Raw genomic sequence first — 24,578 nt, forward strand, 5'->3', positions numbered from 1 at the left:
TACAATCACAAATAACCCCTTTTACTGGTCAGGACATGACAAGAACAGGCTTTATATGTGTTTCGTTGTGTCATTTAAACAGGTTGACACAACTGAAAGCATTAGGTGTTGCATATCTGGATGGATGGATGTCGGAGAGATGTCGGAGAGACTACTTGGAAGGATGTAGTATGTTCATTATGTCACAGTTCTAATTCCTCAAATTTACCACTACTGTCAGACGTGGCTTCGTTTTAGTGTCTTGGTGTCATTTTAACAGGTAACTGACAAGCAAGTAAGCCTTGTCCAGCCAGAAAGGCCCATAGGGCAGAAGTCTATCTCCTGTTTCTGTAGCGTGTGGCAGCTTGATGTACAAGTACTCCCCCTGGACAGGACAGGTAATCAGATATTTTCACCTGTTGCCAAGAATACCTTTTTTTGTCCAGACTCCACAGTGGATTGCTAAGGCTTGGCTGAACTAATGGTTGAAAACGTATCCTAAACACGGGCTCCTCTTCACTATACTGCCCTGGGCCTTTCAGCTTGTTGAGATCAGATCAGGACTTAATAGCTTGGCTCTGTTTTAACGCCAGGTCATGAAAAGCAGCGTGGGGAATACACGTTATGCTACTGCAGTACTGCAGAGAGCAGGTATTGATCAACATCAGTCCTGTTAGACAGGGAGGGAGGGAGGGAGGGAGAGAGAGAGAGGGGGAGAGATGAAGAGAGAGGGGAAGAGAGAGCGAGAGATGGAGTGTTAGACAGGGAGAGAGAGGGGGGCGGGAGAGATGGATGAAGAGAGAGGGGAAGAGAGAGCGAGTGATGGAGAGTTAGACAGGGAGAGAGATGGAGCGTTAGACAGGGAGAGAGAAAGGGGGGCGAGAGAGATAGATGAAGAGAGAGGGGAAGAGAGAGAGATGGAGAGTTAGACAGGGAGAGAGAGGGAGAGAGATAGGGAGAGAGGGGAAGAGAGAGCGAGTTAGACAGAGAGAGATGAAGAGTTAGACAGAGAGAGATGAAGAGTTAGACAGGGAGAGAGAGGTAGAGAGAGGGAGAGAGAGATAGGGAGAGAGATGAAGAGAGAGGGGAAGAGAGAGAGAGATGGAGAGAGAGAGGAAGAGAGAGAGAGAGAGAGATGGAGAGTTAGAGAGGGAGAGAGGGAGAGGGGGAGGGGGATAGGGAGAGAGATGAAGAGAGAGGAAGAGAGAGAGAGTTAGACAGAGAGATGAAGAGTTAGACAGAGAGAGAGGTAGAGAGATGAAGAGAGAGGGGAAGAGAGAGAGAGATGGAGAGAGAGGAAGAGAGAGATGGAGGGTTAGACAGAGAGATGAAGAGTTAGACAGAGAGAGATGGAGAGTTAGAGAGAGAGAGAGATGAAGAGTTAGACAGGGAGAGAGAGGAACGTGTTAATGCCTACAGGACTAGTATAATAACAATACATGCTTACTTACTTAGGCCTGTCCATGCCAGGTGCTGGGAAGTCAAGTCTTGTTGCTCAGCAACGTGTGAGAAAAGCTCAGCGGGGGGAAAGTCTGCTTTATTACTTTTTTGGATTCAATACAAGCAACAGTCACCTAAATAGTGCATATAATTGACATAACTAGCTGCAGTACCTAGATCAAACATCTGATTACTGATAGATGAAAGAACAGGGCATTTACACTATAGTGCACTACTTTTGACCAGAGCCCAGAGGGCCCTATGTAGTGTACTACTTTTGACCAGAGCCCAGAGGGCCCTATGTAGTGTACTACTTTTGACCAGAGAGCCCAGAGGGCCCTATGTAGTGTACTACTTTTGACCAGAGCCCAGAGGGCCCTATGTAGTGTACTACTTTTGACCAGAGAGCCCAGAGGGCCCTATGTAGTGCACTACTTTTGACCAGAGCCCAGAGGGCCCTATGTAGTGTACTACTTTTGACCAGAGAGCCCAGAGGGCCCTATGTAGTGCACTACTTTTGACCAGAGAGCCCAGAGGGCCCTATGTAGTGCACTACTTTTGACCAGAGCCCAGAGGGCCCTATGTAGTGCACTACTTTTGACCAGAGTCCACAGAGCCCAGAGGGCCCTTTGTAGTGCACTACTTTTGACCAGAGAGCCCAGAGGGCCCTATGTAGTGTACTACTTTTGACCAGAGTCCACAGAGCCCAGAGGGCCCTTTGTAGTGCACTACTTTTGACTGGAGCCCTATGGTCATAGGGCGTCGTTTGAGACACTGCCAATGATTGTAATGACGCTGAACTAAACAGCAACACTAAAGAGAAGAAATGCAGATTTCGTTATAGATATATCGCTACCTTGATTCCTTTCAACTATAATACACATTAGGAAAATAGTTTTTTTTTTTTTGCGTTCAGTAGTCTTGTGTTTGATGATTTCATCAGAGTTAAAAAAATTCACTCTTGAAGTTCCTTTTTTTTTATCATGAAATTGAACCTTTTTGTATTTATTTTGTACATTTTAAGTTATAACCTCTATGAATATCTTCTCAATCAGGTTTAACTTCAATATTTCTTAGTCAATATTGATTAATGTTGTATTTTCTAGATGGTCCATGTGTTCCACTTAATAGCTAATGCTGTAAATACAACCGAATTGTCACGTCCTGACCTTAGAGAGCCGTGTTGTTTCTCTATTTGGTTAGGTCAGGGTGTGGGCTGGGCATTCTATGCATTCTATTTCTATGTTTTGGGCCGAGTATGGTTTCCAATCAGAGGCAGCTGTCTCTCGTTGTCTCTGATTGGGAACCATACTTAGGCAGCCTTTTTCCCACCTGTGTTTGTGGGTAGTTGTTTTCTGTTTTGTATTTTGTACCTGACGGAACTGTTGGCTTTTCGTTTTGTTATTTTTATTTGTGTGTTTTTTGTTTGTTTATTAAATCATGAGCACTTGCCACGCTGCGCCTTTGGTCCCATTCTTCAGACATGTCTTTTACAGCCCGTAATTCACTATATGATTTTACTGCTGCTGGGTGATCTTAACACGCCTTTAGAGATTTATTCTCAATGATCTTATAGCCTCCATTAGCGTGTGTGTATATAATAGCCATAAGCCTCCAAACGGCCCGTTACAGAGTCACTTTGTCTTTATTGGTAGTTACACATCAGCTCTTAACACTCGTATTACATCAGTAACAAGGACATGTTCAATAAATCAGATTGAATGTTTAGTAGCTAATCACAAATGTTAGCCAACTCGTATTACATCAGTAACAAGGACATGTTCAATAAATCAGATTGAATGTTTAGTAGCTAATCACAAATGTTAGCCAACCACACCCTTAGTATAAATGTTATATATAATGATTAAATTGCATTCTTGTCATTACTAAGTTAGTTATATTGAAAATGCAGTTAGAATCATTAGCTAGGAACTGAAATAAAATGTAAAACAACTAATGAACAAGTTGTACGAACAGCAGCCGAGTCTCTCATGACAGTGAATTCCAAGGGATTATACTTGGATGTTAATGAGGAGTTAGAATAGCCTGCCATATAAGGCTTTATTTCCACCTAAATATCATCTCTCTGTTGCTATTCATCTTTCCAGGGTTTGTAGAGACACTATTCATGGTCCCAACACACATGAAATGCTGCTCCCTATTACCTATATTGTACACTATAGGCCCTGGTCTAAAGTAGTGCCCTGGTCTATAGGCCCTGGTCTAAAGTAGTGCCCTGGTCTATAGGCCCTGGTCTATAGGCCCTGGTCTAAAGTAGTGGTCTATAGTAGTTGTCTATAGTAGTGGTCTATAGTAGTGTCCTGGTCTATAGTAGTGGTCTATAGTAGTGGTCTATAGTAGTGGTCTATAGTAGTGTTCTGGTCTATAGTAGTTGTCTATAGTAGTGGTCTATAGTAGTGTCCTGGTCTATAGTAGTGGTCTATAGTAGTGGTCTATAGTAGTGGTCTATAGTAGTGTTCTGGTCTATAGTAGTTGTCTATAGTAGTGGTCTATAGTAGTGTCCTGGTCTATAGTAGTGGTCTATAGTAGTGGTCTATAGTAGTGGTCTATAGTAGTGTCCTGGTCTATAGTAGTGGTCTATAGTAGTGGTCTATAGTAGTGGTCTATAGTAGTGTCCTGGTCTATAGTAGTGGTCTATAGTAGTGGTCTATAGTAGTGTCCTGGTCTATAGTAGTGGTCTATAGTAGTGGTCTATAGTAGTGGTCTATAGTAGTGTCCTGGTCTATAGTAGTGGTCTATAGTAGTGGTCTATAGTAGTGGTCTATAGTAGTGGTCTATAGTAGTGGTCTGGTCTATAGTAGTGGTCTATAGAAGTGGTCTATAGTAGTGGTCTATAGTAGTGGTCTATAGTAGTGTCCTGGTCTATAGTAGTGGTCTATAGTAGTGGTCTATAGTAGTGGTCTATAGTAGTGTCCTGGTCTATAGTAGTGGTCTATAGTAGTGGTCTATAGTAGTGGTCTATAGTAGTGTCCATTTCAGACGCATCCACTGTGTTTCCTCCGTTGTTTCACCAAAGACATATCTTACACATACCAGTATCCATAGCAACATATCTTACACATACCAGTATCCATAGCAACATATCTTACACATACCAGTATCCATAGCAACATATCTTACACATACCAGTATCCATAGCAACATATCTTACGCATACCAGTATCCATAGAAACATATCTTACACATACCAGTATCCATAGAAACATATCTTACACATACCAGTATGCATAGAAACATATCTTACACATACCAGTATCCATAGAAACATATCTTACACATACCAGTATCCATAGAAACATATCTTATACCAGTATCCATAGAAACATATCTTATACCAGTATCCATAGAAACATATCTTATACCAGTATCCATAGAGACATATCTTACACATACCAGTATCCATAGAAACATATCTTACACATACCAGTATCCATAGAAACATATCTTATACCAGTATCCATAGAAACATATCTTACACATACCAGTATCCATAGAAACATATCTTATACCAGTATCCATAGAAACATATCTTACACATACCAGTATCCATAGAAACATATCTTATACCAGTATCCATAGAAACATATCTTATACCAGTATCCATAGAAACATATCTTACACATGCCAGTATCCATAGAAACATATCTTACACCAGTATCCATAGAAACATATCTTATACCAGTATCCATAGAAACATATCTTACACATACCAGTATCCATAGAAACATATCTTACACATACCAGTATCCATAGAAACATATCTTACACATACCAGTATCCATAGAAACATATCTTACACATACCAGTATCCATAGCAACATATCTTATACCAGTATCCATAGAAACATATCTTACGCGTACCAGTATCCATAGCAACATATCTTATACCAGTATCCATAGAAACATACTGTATCTTACATATACCAGTATCCATAGTAACATACTGTATTTAACGCATACCGGTATCCATAATAAGACTGTAATATATCTTACACGTACCAGTGCCCGTAATAAGGGCAGTTGTTTAAAACACAGGAGGAATTTGGGCCTTTTTTCCTACCACCCAGGGGACATTTGTAAATACTCCATTTGCTATGTGACATTAGGCCTACATTTGTTTATCCACATAGCGTGTGTGTGTGTGTGTGTGTGTGTGTGTGTGTGTACACATTTTACTATACTTGCGAGTACCAGAAGTCCTCACTAGAATAGTTAACCAACTAAAATTCAGAGAAGTGAAGACATTTTGCCGGTCTTCACTTGTAAAAAAGCAATTTTAAGCTTAGATGTTAAGTTTAGGGTTAGAATTAGGGTTACTCAAGCTATGTAGTCTATTCATTCCTCCTTGATCAATAAATACAACCAACAATGTGTAGTTGTTTCTCTGTAACACTAGCTACCTAGCAATTCTATGAAATTGGATTTAGCTAGCCAGCCAGATAGGTTCCCAATCTCCCATCCTCGTAACTAGAAACCAAGCCATTTCAGGTTAGCAATCAAGTTAGTGTAGCTTGTCTAACTATGTTAGCCGGCATGCCTGCTGGTAAGGGTTGCTAGACTTTAGAAAAGCAAGCAATTACTAAATGTACTGAATAGGACTCACATTCCTTTCAGATTTTTGCAGAGATGCAGAGAAGTATATTTAGTTAAACGTAATCACGGTGAAATTCATAGACAGAGTAATGCCTGCAAAGATTGACAGACATTTACATTGTTCTTTTCAAAACTCAAATGACAATAAATAGATACACAATAGTGTTGTCACCAGAATTTTGACTTCGATACCCGATACCAGGTTTAGTATCACAATACTCGGTACCAAAACAATACCACGGAAAAACAATTAAGACAGTCATGTATGCATTAATTAATCATTATTCAATCAAACAATGATAGCAACATAATGGTAATAATTGATTTAAATGGTCAATCTCTATCGACAGTACAGGTTAATGCATTTTTAGTGGAAGTTTGAGCAAGCATTGAGTTATTGATTTTGTTTTAGCTGATTTCATGGGGCTAAAGATGAAAATATGTTTCTCTTCCATTTGGGACTTATTTTATTGTACTGATCAACAACATTTGCATAGAAGAAGCTTCTTGTATAAAAATGATTTCATACATTGTTACCCCAGGAAATCTTAAGTCTTATTACATACAGCCTGGAAGAACTATTGGATATAAGAGCAACGTCAACTTACCAACATTACGACCAGGAATACGACTTTCCCGAAGTGGATCCTCTGTTTGGACCACCACCCAGGACAATGGATCTAATCCCAGCCGGCGACACAAAACAATGGCGCCGTAGAAGGGGCAGACGGAGCGGCCTCCTGGTCAGGCTCCGTAGACATGCACATCGCCCACCACTCCCGAGTATACTACTCGCCAATGTCCAGTCTCTTGACAATAAGGTAGATGAAATTCAAACAAGGGTTGCCTTCCAGAGAGACATCCGATAATGTAACATCCTCTGATTCACGGAAACATGGCTCTCTCGGGATATGTTGTCGGAATCGGTTCAGCCACCGGGCTTCTCCATGTATCGCGCCGACAGAGATAAACACCTCTCTGGGAAGAGTAAGGGCGGGGTTGTATGCTTCATGATTAACGACTCATGGTGTAACCATAACAACATACAGGAACTCAAGTTCTTCTGCTCAACCCACTTAGATTTCCTTACAATCAAATGCCGGCCATATTACCTCCCAAGACAATTCTCGTCAGTTATTGTCACAGCTGTGTACATTCCCCCTCAAGCAGACACCCCGACGGTCCTCAAGGAACTTCACTCGACTCTATGTAAACTGGAAACCATATATCCTAAGGTTGCATTTATTGTAGCTGGGGATTTTATCAAAGCAAATTTGAGAACAAGGCTACCTAAAATTCTATCAGCATATTGATTGCAGTACTCGCGGGGGTAATACACTCGATCACTGCTACTCTAACTTCCGCGATGCATACAAAGCCCTCCCCCGCCGTCCCTTCCTCAAATCTGACCACGACGTCATCTTTCTCCTACCGTCTTATAGGCAGAAACTCAAACAGGATGTACCAGTGACTAGAACCATTCAACGCTGGTCTGACCAATCGGAATCCACACTTCAAGATTGTTTTGATCACGTGGACTGGAATATGTTTCCCGGTCAGCCTCAGAGAACAACATCGACCTATACGCTCTCTTGGTGAGTGCGTTTAGAAAGAAGTGCATAGGAGATGTTGTTCCCACTTTAAAACCTACCCCAACCAGAAACCGTGGCTGGATGGCGGCATTCGCGCAAAACTGAAAAGCGCGAACCACCGCATTTAACCATGGAAAGAGATCTTGGAATATGGCTGAATATAAATAGTGTAGTTATTCCCTCCGCGAGTCAATCAAGCAAGCGAAATTCCAGTACAGGGACAAAGTGGAGTCTCAATTCAATGGCTCAGACACGAGATGTATGTGGCAGGGTCTACAGACAATCACGGATTACAAAAAGAAAAACAGCCACATCACAGACACGCTTCCAGACAAACTAAACACCTTCTTTTCCCGCTTTGAGGATAATACAGTGCCACTGTCGCGGCCCGCTAACAAGGACTGCGCCCCTCCTTCTCCGTGGCCGATGTGAGTAAAACATTTAAGCATGTTAACTCTCTCAAGGCTACTGGCCGAGACGGCATCCTTAGACGCATCCCCAGAGCATGCGCAGACCAGCTGGCTGGTGTGTTTATGGACATATTCAATTGTTCCCTATCCCAGTCTGCTGTCCCCACATGCTTCAAGATGGCCACCATTGTTCCTGTACCCAAGAAGACAAAGATAACTGAACTAAATGACTAACGCCCCATAGCACTCACTTCAGTCATCATGAAATGCTTTGAGAGACTAGTCAACGATCATATCACCTCCACCTTACTGGCCACCCCAGACCCACTTCAGTTTGCATACCCCTCAACAGGTCCACAGACAATGCAATCGCCATCACACTGCACACTGCCCTATCCAATCTGGACAAGAGGAATGCTGTTCATTGACTACAGCTCAGCATTCAACTCCATAGTAGCTCATCATCAAGTTGGAGGCCCTGGGTTTCAACCCCGCCCTGTGCAACAGGGTCCTGGACTTTCTGACAGGTCGCCCCCAGGTGGTGAAGGTAGAAAATAACATCTCCACTTCGCTGATCCTCAACACTGGGGCCCCAACAAGGGTGCGTGCTCAGCCCTCTCCTGTACTCCCTGTTCACCAACGACTGCGTGGCCATGCACGCCTCCAACTCAATCATCAATTTTGCAGACGACACAACAGAGGTGGGCTTGATTACCAACAACGATGAGACAGCCTACAGGGAGGAGGTGAGGGCACTCGGAGTGTGGTGTCAGGAAAACTACCTCTCACTCAACGTCAATAAAACAAAGGAGATGATCGTGGACTTCAGGAAACAGCAGAGGGAGCACCCCCCATCCACATCAAAGGCGACAGTAGTGGAGAAGGTGGAAAGATTTAAGTTCCTCGGCGTACATATCACAGACAAACTGAAATGGTCCACCCACACAGACAGTGTGGTGAAGAAGACGCAACAGTGCCTCTTCAACCTCAGGAGGCTGAAGAAATTTGTCTTGTCACCCAAAACCCTGACAAACCTTTACAGATGCACAATCGAGAGCATCCCGTCGGGCTGTATCACCGCCTGGTACGTCAACTGCACCGCCCTCAACCGCAAGGCTCTCCAGAGGGTGGTGCGGTCTGCGCAACGCATAACCCGGGGCAAACTACCTGCCCTCCATGACACCTACAGCACCCAATGTCACAGGAAGGCCAAAAAGATCATCAAGGACAACAACCACCCGAGCCACTGCCTGTTCACCCCGCTATCATCCAGAAGGTGTTGTCAGTGCAGGTGCATCAAAGCTGAGACCGAGAGACTGAAAAACAGCTTCTATCTCAAGGCCATTAGACTGCAAAACAGCAATCACTAACTCAGAGAGGCTGCTGCCTACATTGAGACCCAATCACTGGGCACTTTAGTAAACGGATCACTAGTCACTTTAAACAATGCCACTTTAAATAATGTTTAAATATCTAACATTACTCATAGCATATGTTTAAACTGTATTTTATACCATCTATTGCACCTTGCCTATGCCGCTCGGCCATCGCTCATCCATATATTTATATGTACATATTCTCATTCACCCCTTTAGATATGTGTGTATTATGTAATTGTTGGGGAATTGTTCGATTACTTGTTAGATATTACTGCACTGTCGGAACTAGAAGCACAAGCATTTCGCTAGCAGTGAGTTAGTGGATCAGGAACGGTGCTTTATAATAAGGGGTAGCAGTGAGTTAGTGGAGCAGGAACGTTGCTCTATAATAAGGGGTAGCAGTGAGTTAGGTGAGGTGTTCAGCAAGGCCCGGGCCACGTCGCTTCCGCCGCACCGACCCTATGACTGCGGGATTGACCTTCTCCCTAGCACCATGCCGCCCCGGGGACATCTGTAATCTCTGTCGGGACCGGAGACCAAGGCTATGGATACCTACATTAGGGACTCCGTAGCTGTTGGATTTATCAGTCTCTCTTCCTCTCCCGCCGGCACAGGCTTCTTCTTCGTGGAGAAAAAGGACAAGACCATGCGCCCGTGCATTGACTAGCGGGGACTCAACGACATTACGGGTTAAGAACCGTTACCTGCTACCACTCATTTCCTCGCCCTTCGAGCCGCTCCAGGGGGCCACTGTGTTTTCCAAGCTGGATCTACGGAACGCCTACCACCTGGTGCGGATACGAGAGGGGGACGAGTGGAAGACCGTCTTCAACACAGCCAGTGGCCACCACGAGTGTTTGGTCATGCCCTTTGGTCTCACCAACGTCCCTGCTGTGTTCCAGGCTCTGGTGAATGATGTTCTCCGCGACATGTTGAACCGGTTCATCTTCGTCTACATTGATGACATCCTCATCTTCTCCCGCTCCTTTCAAGAACACGTGCTCCATGTCCGGCAGGTACTTCAACACCTTCTGGAGAATCAGCTGTTTGTGAAGGCGGAGAAGTGCGAGTTCCATCGCTCCACCATCCCCTTTCTGGATTACATCATCTCTGCTGGGAGTGTCCAGATGGATCCCGGGAAGGTGAGAGCAATGATGGATTGGCCTCAGCCTACGTCCAGGGTGCAGCTGCAACGTTTCCTGGGGTTCGGCAATTTCTATCGACGCTTTATCCGGGGTTACAGCACCCTGGCTTCCCCCCTGTCAGCACTCACCTCACCCAAGGTTCCGTTCACGTGGTTTCCAGCTGCTGACCGAGCGTTCCAGGACCTCAAATGTCGCTTCACCACAGCTCCCATCCTGGTTCATCCTGACTCATTTCGTCAGTTCTTAGTGGAGGACAATGCTTCAGACGTCGGAGTGGAGGCTGTCCTATACCAACGTTCTGCCCTTGACCTCAAGCTACATCCCTGCGCCTCCTTCTCCCATCGCCTGAACGCCACGGAAAGGAACTACGATGTGGGGAATCGGGAGCTTCTCGCAGCGAAGATGACGTTGGAGGAACGGAGGTACTGGCTGGAGGGGGCGGAACATCCGTTCATCATGTGGACCGACCACAAGAACCTGGAGTATCTCCGCACCGCCAAGCACCTCAACTCCAGGCAAGCCAGATGGGCCCTGATGTTCACACGGTTCAACTTCTCCCTCTCGTACCGGCCGGGATCCAAGAATGTCAAACCGGATGCGCTGTCCCGCCGCTATAGCCCCGCCGCTGCACCCCCGGAAGCCGAGACCTTTCCCCCCCTGCTCCAAAATCAATAGCCCCTCTGCTGTTCGTCCTCTGTTGCCCCGTACCCGCCGTTTTCTTCCTACTTTTCATGTGTCTAGATGTAAACCCTTGTCTCACAGCCCTTTGTCTCCTGTTTCCTGTGTTTTCTGTCTGTCTGTGCCAGTTCGTCTTGTTTGTCAAGCTTACTAAGCGTTTGTCCTGTCAGCTCCTGTATCTTCCCAGCCTCACTTTTTCTCGCCCTCCTGGTTTTTGACCCTTGCCAGTCCTGACCCCGAACCCTCCCGCCTGACCACTCTGCCTGCCCCTGACCCTGAGCCTGCCTGTCGTCCTGTACCTTTGCCTCTGTTGCTGTAATAAACATTGTTACTACGACACAGTCTGCATCTGGGTCTTACCTTTATCCTGATAGGCAGGCTGTTTTCAGGGAGAACTCCTCCCTCTCAGATGAAACGGCAGGCTGAGTTTTCAGGTTCATTTTGCTGTTTGTCTTTGTCTGGCTTTGGTAGCTGACATCATAAAACCTGTGGACAACAAGCCCACTGTTCCTCTCTGCCCTAAATTCATTACATCTTTCTCTTCTCTCTCTTTCTCTCTCTGTCGATCTCTCTGTCTCACTCTCTCTGTCTGTTGCTCAATCTCTCTCTCTCTCTCTCCGTCTTCTTTGAAAGCCTCTCATGTCGTCCATTCTAAACTGGCCTTCTGCATAGAAAGTTGATGTCTTTGTCTTAAACTCAAACATAGAAAAATTGATAGAAACATGTATGTAAATAATCTAGAACTCTGGATTGGATTCTCTCTCCTAATATGGTGCTATACAAAACCTCCATGTTTGTATAGAGACGCGTCGTTTCACATGGTTCCTCAACGACGTGACAAACACTGTTCATTAGAAGAGTTTAAGAAAGAAAATGTTTACGTGACCTCTGAGCACATGCGGTTCAAATAGGAAGTGCATTAGTGACCTTACAGATGTAGCAGCCTGGGCACCTAAACACTGGGTAGTGTCCCTATTCCCTATAGGGCACTATTAGGGTGCCATTTAGGACTCAGACTCCATCTATTTACACTACAGAGAAGCAAGAGGGTTAGGATGACGGTTATAAAAGAGTTCAGGATAATGGATCTGAGATCAGTTGATTGATTGAGATGGACTGACAAAGTATCATATAGTAATTACTGTGTGTGCGTGTCTTACAATATTGAGTTTTCACAATGTTGTGCCTATTGAACCACTAAAGTGATTCAGGACAGAATTTTTATTTAACTAGGCAAGTCAGTTCAGAACAAATTCTTGTTTACAGTGACAGCCTAGGAACAGTGAGTTAACTGCCTTGTTCAGGGGTAGAACAACTGATTTTTACCTTGTCAGCTCAGGGATTTGATCCAGCAACCTTTCGGGTTACTGGCCCAACGCTCTAACCACTAGGTTAGCTGCCGCCACGAAGAGTAGACAATGTTAACATTTACAACAACATTTATTGTTGGCCCCTATATAATGACTCTTTCTTCATAACGACCCTGGATCAGATTATAATGATGTCCCTGGATCAGATTATAATGATGTCCCTGGGTCAGATTAACATGATGTCCCTGGGTCAGATTGTAATGATGTCCCTGGGTCAGATTGTAATGATGTCCCTGTGTCAGATTATAATGATGTCCCTGGATCAGATTATAATGATGTCCCTGGATCAGATTATAATGATGTCCCTGGATCAGATTATAATGATGTACCTGTGTCAGATTGTAATGATGTCCCTGTGTCAGATTATAATGATGTCCCTGGGTCAGATTGTAATGATGTCCCTGGGTCAGATTATAATGATGTCCCTGGATCAGATTAACATGATGTCCCTGGATCAGATTATAATGATGTCCCTGGATCAGATTATAATGATGTCCCTGGGTCAGATTATAATGATGTCCCTGGGTCAGATTATAATGATGTCCCTGGGTCAGATTATAATGATGTCCCTGGGTCAGATTATAATGATGTCCCTGGGTCAGATTATAATGATGTCCCTGGTTCAGATTATAATGATGTCCCTGGGTCAGATTATAATGATGTCCCTGGGTCAGATTATAATGATGTCCCTGGGTCAGATTATAATGATGTCCCTGGGTCAGATTATAATGATGTCCCTGGGTCAGATTATAATGATGTCCCTGGGTCAGATTATAATGATGTCCCTGGGTCAGATTATAATGATGTCCCTGTGTCAGATTATAATGATGTCCCTGGATCAGATTATAATGATGTCCCTGGGTCAGATTATAATGATGTCCCTGGGTCAGATTATAATGATGTCCCTGAATCAGATTATAATGATGTCCCTGGGTCAGATTATAATGATATCCCTGGGTCAATGGCCAGCCCTCCCTTTGAGTCCCTCCCTTATTTTGTTGCTGTTATGAAAGGCCTGTGAAAGACCCTGTGAGGCCTGTGAAGGACCATCTGTCTGCATCCTAAATGGCTCCCTATTCCCAGGGAGCCATTTCGGACCTACTGTACAAGGGGGGCCCGCAGGTGGTTTGAGTAAAAAGAAAATATATATATATTGAAACTGTAGAAATTACAATGGACCTACATTTCATACAGTATCTTGACTGTGTCCAGTTCGCTAATAATCACCAAAATGAAAGCTAGACAGTCAGGGAGCATCGGAAATTCCCCCCAAAATGGATAAAAGACTATATTTAGGGAGGAAATATAACCTGTTTTCAGTGCGGCCCCTCTGGACATGGTTGAAGACCGAATGCGGCCCCCAGGGGAAAATGAGTTTGACACCAAACAGTCCCAGCCCGTCCCGTTGCCTGGCTACCCAGACTCCTTGCTCCTGCCCGACGACGTCATTTCCTTCTCCGCAATGATGAGTCGTCTGGATCTGACTACCTCCCTGACACTTTACCGAATGCAAACACATTCTAGACTGTCTGATTGGTCCAGAAACCTGTTGGTTCTGGCCAGAGCCAGAACTCACGTGGGTGAAGCGTCGGTTTGGAAAATGTGTCATCGGCTTTGAAATTCTGATTGGTTAGAGACGGTCCAATCGCTATGACTTTGTTTTGTACAACACCCCTCATGTCCCCGATCACCACAAATGACTTTAATGATGGCAGTCTCTGACTGAAGTATGTAGTGAATAACAGAGCAGCGGAGGAATTTTAGTGTGAGTCATCAGGCTATCCACCAGGGGACAGAATGTTTGTTTATTTTCCCCATAACATGACAGAAAAACATTCTCTCGTTCCTATAAATACAAACCGGTTACTCTCTCATTCCTATAAATACAAACCGGTTACTCTCTCATTCCTATAAATACATACAGGTTACTCTCTCTCATTCCTATAAATACATACAGGTTACTCTCTCTCATTCCTATAAATACATACAGGTTACTCTCTCTCATTCCTATAAATACATACAGGTTACTCTCTCATTCCCATACATACAAACCGGTTACTCTCTCATTCCCATACATACAAACAGGTTACTCTCTCTCATTCCTATAAATACAAACAGGTTACTCTCCAATTTACAACCTACTTACCTTGGTTGATTGTCAATCTACATTTGATTTATTTGTGTATGTGTGTAATGTATTTATAGAACATACAGATGTAGGATCTTAATTTGATCCCTCTTTTGCTGCTGAGAATGTGTAGCGTATTTGAGTTTTAAAAAGGCTTCTAAAGTTTGTAATGTCCACTTTGACATTTCAGACTTGATTATCCCTAGTGAAAAATGTATCAACCCCTCACAAAAATGCCCATGATTTATAATCTACATAATACTTTACATTTCCTGATGCTGCAGGATTACCTTCCTGCTGTAGCAAACTGGCTGAAATGAAGATCCTACATCTGTACAGGGCTAGTTTTGCAGCTGTGTTGACAAAGCAGGTCTCCCAAAATAGACCAGCATTCTCTATATCAAAGTTCTACAAAAGCTGTTTCTGTACAGTCGCTAGAGACTTCGGTTAAAATTGTAAATCACTGAACACATCTATCGACTCACTCTTTTAGTACTTTTTCATGAATGAAGTTGTCAAATAATAGAAAACCTACTATATAGCACCCCCTCTTATGTTCCTGTTGTCATATAGGAAGTCTGTGAACTAGCACCCCATGCTACCCTTCCCTTTGTCCCGGTCAGGATTGGAAAGTTAATAAAGAACCATCAAAGGCATGCCTGAGTCAGACTTGAGTAATCCGTAATGAGGAGTTACTCCCTGCTACCCCCCCCCCCCCCCCCCCAGGAATGCAGGGGTCAAATGTGAAGACCTGGACTGCTGCTGGAGTCTCTGATTGGGCCTCTGAGGGGCTGGTGGGATCCAATAGGAAGGTGTGGAGAGCAGAGAAGAGCAGCTAGACGACATAGTGCAGAGATAATGTCGGCAGGCTTTAAACAGAGATTTACTGGCCTGTCCAACCAACATGCCTTGCTGTATAGTCTGGTACAGACCTGGGTTCAAGTAGCATTTTAAATATTTTCAAATGCTTAAAATAAGATGTGTTTGATTGAGCTTGCCTGGCTCCCGAGTGGTGCAGCGGTCTAAGACACAGCATCTCAGTGCAAGAGGTATCACTACAGACCCTGGTTCAAATCCAGGCTGTATCACATCTGACAGTGATAAGGAGTCCCACAGGGTGGCACGCAATCGGACCAGTGTCGTGTGGGTTTGGATGGGGTAGGACCGTTATTGTATATAAAGTGGGGCAGCAGGGTAGCCTAGTGGTTAGAGCGTTGGACCAGTAACCTAAAGGTTGCTAGACCAAATCCCCAAGCTGACAAGGTAATAATCTGTCGTTCTGCCCCTGAACAAGGCAGTTAACCCACTGTTCCTAGGCTGTCATTGAAAATAAGAATTTGTTCTTAACTGACCTGCCTAGTTAAATAAAGGTAAAATGGACCTGCAGTAGGATCTTAATTTGATCACCCTGTAGCAGTGTATTTGAGGCTTCTGAAATTTGTAATTTCATACTTGATTTTCCCGTACAATTTTTTAAATCAACCCCAACAAAAATGTCCATTAATTATAATCCACATATTAATTCACATTTCCTAAAGCTGCAGGATTCAAACTGGCTCAAATTATGATCCTACATTTGTAGGAATAGTCACAAAAATATAAAAACGTACCCATCTGGCACTCCAGGCAAGGCTAGAGAAAAAGGATTTGAAAGATCTTAAACAGGATTTGAACACAGGTGTGGTCTTGTCTACCTGCTGGAGAATTTTCCCTCTGTTGAACAGAACACAGAACACTGTAAGTGTTCTGGAACAAGAGTTGACAGACTGGTGACAGGCAGTGTTGTTCAGGGTATCGGGGAAAGCAGAGAACACTCAAGCTGTGGTGAGGGATTTATTCTTCCTCAGGATCACTCCTCAGTACAGAGAGCAGAGCAGGACAGGCTCATTCAGGATCACTCCTCAGTACAGACAGCAGAGCAGGACAGGCTCATTCAGGATCACTCCTCAGTACAGAGAGCAGAGCAGGACAGGCTCATTCAGAATCACTCCTCAGTACAGACAGCAGAGCAGAGCAGGACAGGCTCATTCAGGATCACTCCTCAGTACAGAGAGCAGAGCAGGACAGGCTCATTCAGAATCACTCCTCAGTAGAGACAGCAGAGCAGAGCAGGACAGGCTCATTCAGGATCACTCCTCAGTACAGACAGCAGAGCAGAGCAGGACAGGCTCATTCAGGATCACTCCTTAACATTTGTAGTGAGGTTGTCAAAAATGAGTTAGTAATTGACAGTGGGAAAGTGAAGAGCAGAGAGCAGACCAAGACAGGCTCATTATGGATCAAACCTCAGTACAAACAGCAGAGCAGAGCAGGACAGGCTCATTGTGGATCAATCCTCAGAATTTGTAGTGAGTAGAGGTCGACCGACTCTGATTTTTCAACGCCGATCCCGATACCGATTATTGGGGGACCAAAACCCCCGATACCGATTAATCGGCGATTAAATTTTTTTAAATGTATTTGTAATAATGACAATTACAACAATACTGAATGAAAAATCAATTTAGCCTCAAATAAATAATGAAACATGTTCAATTTGGTTTAAATAATGCAAAAACAAAGTGTTGGAGAAGAAAGTAAAAGTGCAATATGTGCCATGTAAGAAAGCTAACGTTTAAGTTCCTTGCTCAGAACATGAGAACATATGAAAGCTGGTGGTTCCTTTTAACATGAGTCTTCAATATTCCCAGGTAAGATGTTTTAGGTTGTAGTTATTATAGGAATTATAGGACTATTTCTCTCTATACGATTTGTATTTCATATACCTTTGACTATTGGATGTTCTTATAGGCACTTTAGTATTGCCAGTGTAACAGTATAGCTTACGTCCCTCTCCTTGCTCCTACCTGGGCTTTAACCAGGAACACATCGACAAAAGCCACCCTTGAAGCAGCGTTACCCATGTAGAGCAAGGGGAAACAACTACCCCAAATCTCAGAGCGAGTGACGTTTGAAACGCTATTAGCGTGCACTTGGCTAACTAGCTAGCCATTTCACATCGGTTACACCAGCCTAATCTTGGGAGTTGACAGGCTTGAAGTAATAAACAGCGCAATGCATTGCGAAGGGCTGCTGGCAAAACGCACGGAAGTGCTATTTTGAATGAATGCTTACGAGCCTGCTGCTGCCTACCATCGCTCAGTCAGACTGCTCTATCAAATCGTAGACTTAATTATAACATAATAACACACAGAAATACGAGCCTTAGGTCATTAATATGGTCGAATCCGGAAACAATCATCTCGAAAACAAAACGTGATTCCTGTTACATTGCACAACCTTCAATGTTATGTCATAATTACATACAATTCTGGCAAATTAGTTCGCAACGAGCCAGGCGGCCCAAACTGTTGCATATACCCTGACTGCATGCAATGAACGCAAAATGGCACAATTTCACCTGGTTAATATTGCCTGCTAACCTGGATTTCTTTTAGCTAAATATGCAGGTTTAAAAATATATACTTCTCTGTATTGATTTTAAGAAAGGCATTGATGTTTATGGTTAGGTACAGTCGTGCAACGATTGTGCTTTTTTCGCAAATGCGCTTTTGTTAAATCATCCCCCGTTTGGCGAAGTCGGCTGTCTTTATTAGGAAGAAATAGTCTTCACAGTTCACAACGAGCCAGGCGGCCCAAACTGCTGCATATACCCTGACTCTGCAAGAGAAGTGACACATTTTCCATAGTTAAAAGAAATTCATGTTAGCAGGCAATATTAACTAAATATGCAGGTTTAAAAATATATACTCGTGTATTGATTTTAAGAAAGGCATTGATGTTTATGGTTGGAGCAACGTGTACCTAAGCGATTATATGCAACGCAGGACAGGCTAGATAAACTAGTAATATTATCAACCATGTGTAGTTAACTAGTGATTATGATTGATTGATTGTTTTTTATAAGATAAGTTTAATGCTAGCTAGCAACTTACCTTGGCTTCTTACTGCATTCGCGTAACAGGCAGGCTCCTCATGGAGTGCAATGTAAAGCAGGTGGTTAGAGCGTTGGACTAGTTAACCGTAAGGTTGCAAGATTGAATTCCTGAGCTGACAAGGTAAAAATCTGTTGTTCTGCCCCTGAACAAGGCAGTTAACCCACCGTTCCTAGGCCGTCATTGAAAATAAGAATGTGTTCTTAACTGATTTGCCTAGTTAAATAAAGGTCTAAAAAAATACAAATAAAAAAAAAAAAAATTGGCCAAATCGGCGTCCAAAAATACCGATTTCCGATTGTTATGAAAACTTGAAATCGGCCCTAATTAATCGCCCATTCCAATTAATCGGTCGACCTCTAGTAGTGAGGTTGTAAAAATTGGTTAGTAATTGACAGTGGGAAAGTGAAGTATCTTTTGACTTCCAGAAAGTGTCTTTAGTGGAGTGCAAAACGGGCCATGTAGGTCTCAGAGGAAGTGACTTCAGAGCACTAGAAGTGAAGGAGAGCCAACCGCTACACAGTGTGGTCAAACTCTGGTCAAACTGCTCTACCTAGCTCCACTAAACCGTCTCGTCAAATAATCCCCTCTAACTTGCTCTGACTGTTACAGTGTGGTCTTGTAAAAGGGATTCTGTCCTCAACCACAGGTTAAACAGGATATGGCTGATGCCAGGCTAAACTACAGCACATGGCTGATGCCAGGATAAACTACAGGACATGGCTGATGCCAGGATAAACTACAGCACATGGCTGATGCCAGGCTAAACTACAGGACATGACTGATGCCAGGCTAAACTACAGGACATGGCTGATGCCAGGCTAAACTACAGGACATGACTGATGCCAGGCTAAACTACAGGACATGGCTGATGCCAGGATAAACTACAGGACATGACTGATGCCAGGATAAACTACAGGACATGGCTGATGCCAGGATAAACTACAGGACATGGCTGATGCCAGGATAAACTACAGGACATGACTGATGCCAGGCTAAACTACAGGCTGTGTACTTAAAATCTCCCCAAGACCAACCAGCTACTGACTTACCTGACTCAAGCCCTTGGCTCCTGTGAGGAGCGTAGGCCATTGGCTGCTGTGAGGAGCGTAGGCCATTGGCTGCTGTGAGGAGCGTAGGCCATTGGCTGCTGTGAGGAGCGTAGGCCATTGGCTGCTGTGAGGAGCGTAGGCCATTGGCTGCTGTGAGGAGCGTAGGCCATTGGCTGCTGTGAGGAGCGTAGGCCATTGGCTGCTGTGAGGAGCGTAGGCCATTGGCTCCTGTGAGGAGCGTAGGCCATTGGCTGCTGTGAGGAGCGTAGGCCATTGGCTGCTGTGAGGAGCGTAGGCCATTGGCTCCTGTGAGGAGCGTAGGCCATTGGCTGCTGTGAGGAGCGTAGGCCATTGGCTGCTGTGAGGAGCGTAGGCCATTGGCTGCTGTGAGGAGCGTAGGCCATTGGCTGCTGTGAGGAGCGTAGGCCATTGGCTGCTGTGAGGAGCTTAGGCCATTGGCTCCTGTGAGGAGCGTAGGCCATTGGCTGCTGTGAGGAGCGTAGGCCATTGGCTCCTGTGAGGAGCGTAGGCCATTGGCTGCTGTGAGGAGCGTAGGCCATTGGCTGCTGTGAGGAGCGTAGGCCATTGGCTGCTGTGAGGAGCTTAGGCCATTGGCTCCTGTGAGGAGCGTAGGCCATTGGCTGCTGTGAGGAGCGTAGGCCATTGGCTCCTGTGAGGAGCGTAGGCCATTGGCTGCTGTGAGGAGCGTAGGCCATTGGCTGCTGTGAGGAGCGTAGGCCATTGGCTCCTGTGAGGAGCGTAGGCCATTGGCGAGTTACTGCTGTTACCACTACACCTCGTGGCCCTTTCTTTTGAGTATAGGTTCGGTTATTTTGTCCTAAAGACCAGTTTAGTAGGACAAAATACTTTTTTATGAGTGACAGATTGAATTTAAAGCTGCAATTTGTAACTTTTTGGTGGCGACCTGACCAAATTCACTTAGAAATGTGAGTTATAGATTTGTCATTCTCACTTAAAGCAACTTTAAGAAGCGGTAGATCTGTTCTATGTGCACTATTTCTATGCTTCCCATTCTTAAGTTTTGTTTTTATGCGTCTTTTTATTTCGGTTTTGAACAGTAGCTTCAAACAGCTGAAAATAAAATATTTTTGATAATTGAAAATATATTTCACAGTGATTTAGATGGTATAAGGACTCCCTACACTTGCTTGTTTTGTCACAAACTTAAAGTTGGTGAACTGTTAGAATTTTAGCCACCAGGAAATGGTGGAGAGATTTCTGTATATTGCCCCTTTAAACCATCGTGCAGTAACCTCTCTACCACTCCGCTCTAATCCTGTCATTTGGGACAAAGCTACAGTGTTCTCTTCACCTAACAGGTAGTCTGTTTTGAATTATTCTGCTCGTATTCTCATGTTTCCTCTCTTAATATCTTAACTTCCTTAACTGTGTTTAACACTCGGCCGTTGAAGCAGTACTTTGAATCTCTACACAAGAAGCACACTCGTTTCTTATATCACCCTGGAGATATATAGCTGTAACAGTCATTGAATATGCCTACATATATCAGCCTGGAGATATACACTTAGAAAAAAAGGTTCTATCTATAACTTAAATGGGTTGTTGGGCTGTCCCCATAGAAGAACCCTTTGAAGAACCCTTTTTGAGTTCCATGTAGAACCTTTTTGAGTTCCATGTAGAACCCTTTTCACAGAGGAGGTGTTAAATGGAACCCAAAAGAATTCTACCTGGGACCAAAAAGGGTTCTACCTGGGACCAAAGAGGGTTCTACCTGGGACCAAAGAGGGTTCTACCTGGGACCAAAGAGGGTTCTACCTGGGACCAAAGAGGGTTCTACCTGGGACCAAAGAGGGTTCTACCTGGGACCAAAGAGGGTTCTACCTGGGACCAAAGAGGGTTCTACCTGGGACCAAAAAGGGTTCTACCTGGGACCAAAAAGGGTTCTACCTGGGACCAAAGAGGGTTGTACCTGGGACCAAAGAGGGTTCTACCTGGGACCAAAGAGGGTTCTACCTGGGACCAAAAAGGGTTCTACCTGGGACCAAAAAGGGTTCCTCTACGAGTACAGCTGAATAGCCCTTTTGGAATCCTATTTTCTCAGAGTGTACAGCTGTAGCAGTCATTGAATATGCTTGCCGAGACATTACTTATTTCTACACCGTGTTTTTGTCAATCGATTTCTGTCCGCATTTTCTGTAAAGCTTCTGTGAGTTTAATTCTACCTGATCAGAATAGTTATTTTGGGGTGGCAGCTAGCCTAGTGGTTAAAGCACTGGGCCAGTAACCATAAAGGTTGCTGGATTGAATCCCTGAGCTGACAAGGTAAATAAACAAAATCTGTCATTCTGAACAAGGCAGTTATAACCTACTGTTCCCCGGTTACACGTCATTGTAAATGAGAATTTCTTCTTAACTGACTTGCCTAGTTAAATAAAGTATAAATTAACATTTAATAGAATGAAAGGATCTAACAGAACATAAAGTTCAGGGTTTCGTTGTCAAACTTAACATGGTGGAAATAAGACAAACAGTTGAATTAACAGGAAGTCTTCATTTGTCCTTGGGTTCTGGCCAAGAGACCATTCGGCTGGCTGGCTGGCTGGCTGCTGGAATCATCAGGATTGTCCCAAATAGCACCCTATAGTGCACTACTTTGGACTAGAAGCTCTGGTCAAAAAGATTGCGCTACGTAGGGAATAGGGTTCCATAGTGAGAGGACGCTTGTCAGGCAGAAGAGCTTTCCCCAAAATACTGGACTCTCTCCCGCTACAGAAAGACAGATCGGAGTATTTGCTAATTGATTTAGAAATAGTAAGCTTGAGTAATTAAACTACTGCTATGTTTATTCATTGAGTAGTTAATAGTCATGTCATCAAGGACTGATACTAGTAAACTAACCTCCATACAAGCCATCTCTATTGCTTACTTTCGTCCAATCCTTTGAGAGGTAACCCGGTAGGTAGCCTAGCGGTTAGCACATTGAGCAAGTAACTGAATAGTTGCAAGAGCAAATCCCTGACCTGACAAGGTAAAACATCTGTCGTTCTGCCCCTGAACAAGGCAGTTTAACCCACTGTTCCCCCGGTAGGCCGTCATTGTAAATAAGAATTTGTTCTTTAACTGACTTGCCTAGTTTAAATAAAGAAATAAAACCCAGCTCATCCTAGTCTCTGATCTCAGTGATAATCAATGTTTTGCCTGCTTGTTTTTCTGTTGGAGTCCTGTTGGACACATGGCAGGCTACGTTTTTTGTGTCACCATGTAATCCTCCTGTGTTTTTGGTTTTTTTACCCAGTGGCTCCTGCTAGACCGGATCACTACACTCTATGCCCGCCCAAAAAAAGTTCTTCATCAACCCCACCATTGATCTCTCACAATGGCTCTCCCCTCACCAAAAAAAAAATACAAAAATACCTCCTTTATTTGTTTCTCAACAAGGAAAGTCAATCAAGCAGCCAGGCGTAGCGTGTGAATCCGCAACCACAGCTATGTGATGTGTGCAGGGATATGCATGGATAAGAGGGGTGGCACATGAATATATATTTCTATGCACACCCCTACACCGGGACCTCTTTTATGTGTTGTTTTCTACAGTGCTCAGATGACACATTTCTTCCTCCGGCGTTCATTGTAGTCGGGGGATGGTGTAGGAGAAGAAGGCAGAGCTCAGCAGATGCCTTCTTGTCTGCTACAAAGGCCCCCCCCCCCCCCCCCCCTCCCTCCGTCAACCTCTCCACTCCCTACACTTTCATCAGCTCTTGATCAAAGCTTGCACTCTGCATATGAAAAGGGTCCCGGCTTTATGCTGCTCAAATTAGACTATCGCCACCCCACCAGCCTCCCAACTCCTCAACAAAACCCATCTGTTCTGTCCAGACTTCATCTTTCAGAGGCTTTTCTCAACCCTCACAGGCCTTTCAGCTCATTACATTACGGTTATGGAGTGGGGAGCGTAGATCGATCGCACAGAAAAAAATAAGGAGAGAAAGGGAGAGAGGACAGCAACACAATTAGACCCAACCAAATCATGAGAAAACAAAAAGATAATTACTTGACACATTGGAAAGAATTAACAAAAATAACAGAGCAAACTAGAATGCTATTTGGCCCTAAACAGAGAGTACACAGTGGCAGAATACCTGACCACTGTGACTGACCCAAACTTAAGGAAAGCTTTGACTATGTACAGACTCAGTGAGCATAGCCTTGCTATTGAGAAAGGCCGATGTAGGCAGACATGGCTCTCAAGAGAAGACAGGCTATGTGCACACTGCCCACAAAATGAGGTGGAAACTGAGCTGCACTTCCTAACCTCCTGCCCAATGTATAACCATATTAGAGACATATATTTACCTCAGCTTACACAGATCCACAAAGAATTTGAAAACAAATCCAATCTTGATAAACTCCCATATCTACTGGGTGAAATACCACAGTGTTCCATCACAGCAGCAAGATGTGTGACCTGTTGCCACAAGAAAAGGGCAACCTGTGAAGAACAAACACCATTGTAAATACAACCCATATTTATGTTTATTTATTTTATTTTCAGGAGGGCACTATACATATATATTTGCAAGGATTCCCTACCTCTTATTATTGATTCATGTAGTAAATGTGATTCCCTACCTCTTATTATGGATTCATGTAGTAAATGTGATTCCCTACCTCTTATTATTGATTCATGTAGTAAATGTGATTCCCTACCTCTTATAATGGATTCATGTAGTAAATGTGATTCCCTACCTCTTATTATTGATTCATGTAGTAAATGTGATTGCCTACCTCTTATTATTGATTCATGTAGTAAATGTGATTCCCTACCTCTTATTATTGATTCATGTAGTAAATGTGATTCCCTACCTCTTATTATT

The 24,578-nt window shown here is 43.9% G+C and overlaps 1 protein-coding gene across 2 annotated transcripts in view; it reads left to right on the forward strand.

Moving 5' to 3' along the window:
- Positions 1–24,578, forward strand: part of trabd2a (TraB domain containing 2A) — a 158,234-nt gene that overhangs the window by 27,145 nt on the left and 106,511 nt on the right. The window lies entirely within an intron of this gene.

The sequence above is a fragment of the Salmo salar genome, chromosome 13, assembly GCF_965601325.2.
Source record: "Salmo salar chromosome 13, fSalSal1, whole genome shotgun sequence".
Taxonomy (NCBI): Eukaryota; Metazoa; Chordata; class Actinopteri; order Salmoniformes; family Salmonidae; genus Salmo; species Salmo salar.